Source organism: Caenorhabditis briggsae, assembly GCF_000004555.2.
Source record: "Caenorhabditis briggsae complete genome, chrII, whole genome shotgun sequence".
In the NCBI taxonomy this organism is placed as follows: Eukaryota; Metazoa; Nematoda; class Chromadorea; order Rhabditida; family Rhabditidae; genus Caenorhabditis; species Caenorhabditis briggsae.
Genome location: NC_013486.2, coordinates 13,176,898 through 13,179,513, shown reverse-complemented (window position 1 = coordinate 13,179,513; position 2,616 = coordinate 13,176,898).

Genomic DNA, 2,616 nt, shown 5'->3' with positions numbered 1-2,616 from the left:
ATTATTCGGTTATTTTTTCTTTGAGAAATAAACTATTGAAAAAGTGACAAAGACTTTCCCGCCAACCTAATATATTTTGGAACTAAATGCAAGCCCATGAGTTTCTATTTTCAGATAGAAGGAAACATTTCTCATCAAATTCTCACCGCTGGATAAAAGTTTCGGGTTAATCAGCTGGAACGGCAAACACGACAGTTTTTAGATAACAGAGAACATAAATAGACCAAAAAGACGCTTTACAAATTTTCAAAAAATTGGTTTCAGAAGACAAAACAAATATTATAGAATATGTTAAAAAAATCTGATATAGTTTAAAAACATTCACACCTCTCTTAAGAAGCGAATTGTCAGAACAGGTGATTTTTCTCTCAAATCTGATTTCCTACAGAATATGAAAATTTTCACCTATTTCAGAATCACGTGTGTGACAGGAATCACAAAAAGAGAAACTCATTTTTGTTGTAGTCAGTGTAAAACAGATGAATCTGGATATAGATTTCTCTGAGCCCCACTGGCTTATAATCTATTACGATGTCATTGGAATTATTTCTTTTTTTCTTAACACTCTTGGCATTTATCTTCTAGTTTTTCATTGCAAAAAACTAGGAAAATTCCGTCACTATCTGTTAGGATTTCAGATTGTGTGCACTTTGTTCGATATTCATTTCAATTTTCTCACCAAACCAGTTCCCCTGATCCCTCTCATCAGCTATTTTTCGGTGGGCGCCCTGTCAACCTATTTTGATGTTCCTACTCATTACTGTATAGTAAGTAATGAAAATGTGATAATTTGATAAAATAAAATATTTGAGATGGTTTGCGGTTTCCTTGCCGTTATACAGTTAGAAGTCCTTGTGATCTGCTTCCAGAAAAAGCATCAATCGATTACCGAAATATTGAAATATCACATGCTCCCTGATCCATTAAGATTCTTCGGCTACACACTATGTGTTATTGTTCCATTTAGTCTCTGTGGAACCCTTCATTATTTCTATACCTCTCATGAGAAACAATTAGAATACATAGAAACGGTATGATATAGAGAAACGTTGAAATCATTTATGAACTTTTTAGAACTTCCCAAAGTTTCTTTCTGGGTTTTCAAGCTTATCTCATTTCGTGATGTATATTCTGAAGGATTCTGATATGTATTGGTTCATTGGTGTTTTCATGTCCGGAGCGACAACACTAGCAATTCTCTTTCTATGTTTTATTTGTATTTTTCATCATTGACATTCTTCGAATGATGTCTCTCTTGAAACTCAGATTATCTACAGTTACTTATCAAAAACATCATGAAGCCATTCACAGTTTACTGGTTCAATTTATAACATCAACTTTCTGTTTATGTCCTCCATGTATTTTGGTGGCAATTGTGTATTTGGATGTTCCAAATGGTCAAAGTATTCTCAAGTTTTTGATTGCCTGGTTCACCAGTCATTCCTCTGTGAATATGATGTCTCTATGTTTTTTCTTCCCACCTTACCGGAAATTTTTTGTACAGCAAACTGATAAGTGAGTTTCGAATTTGATGAGAAATGTATCCTTCTATCTGAAAATAGAAACCCATGGGTTTTTATTAGAGAAAGTACGGTATCCTCACTTCCACTTGCATTTAGTTCCAAAATATACTTCAAAATCTTCCAGAAACCGATGACGAATTGCCGCCACAGCATCTTCAGTGTTGTTTTAAAAACGGTGTCGAATGTTGCAATGAAGTAAAAAGTTTGAATTCTGTCTGATCCCTTACTCCAGATGAATATTGATTTTTCTGAACCCCGTTGGCTTATTATCTATTACAATGTGATTGGATTCATTTCTTTCTGTGTTAATTCTCTTGGCATTTATCTTCTGATGTTCCACTTCAAAGTACTAGAGAAACTCCGCCACTATCTATTAGGATTTCAAATTGTTTGCACTTTATTTGCTACCCCTCTTTACCTTGTCTTTACTCTCTCATGTACCCCCAAGGTTCTTGGCTTCACCTGATCATAATTTGATCCATAGATTGCCTCATTATACAGTGCGGTCAATATCTATACGACACACCTATATTTTGGGCGCACAGAAAAAAACTGGAAAAGATATTAAGAAACGGTTGACGCCATTCAATTCACAATCGAAAATAACCACAGGAGACAACGTTTCACATCTTTACCGTTTTTCTTGACCGCGTACCATCCGAAAAGCGATTTGGCAAGCGGTCAAAACCTATACGACACCCTGGAAAATGAAAAATCTCACGGTTATTAAAGAGCAAAACTGAACTTTTTTGTTGGAAGATGTTAAAATACTCCTAAAACAACCTATTTTGACAGTTAATACAAAAATAGATTCTTCCGATCCAGTTTTAGATTAAAATATTTTCAGACATTTTCATCATTTTTTTTGGGTTTTTGGAATAAATCTTGAATAGTTGGCTTTTGGATAAGATTTCGAGCTGAAAATGATAAAAAATATTTTTGCAGTCGTCTAATTTATGTACTGGCTATTGTTATAGTATTCTGAGCCTTTGTTTGTGATTGAAGCTCATCTGAAATTTGAAAAATGAACCTTGAAATTAGGTGATTCTGATTTTTGTAAAATACTTGATTTTACGATTGAAATTTAATTTTC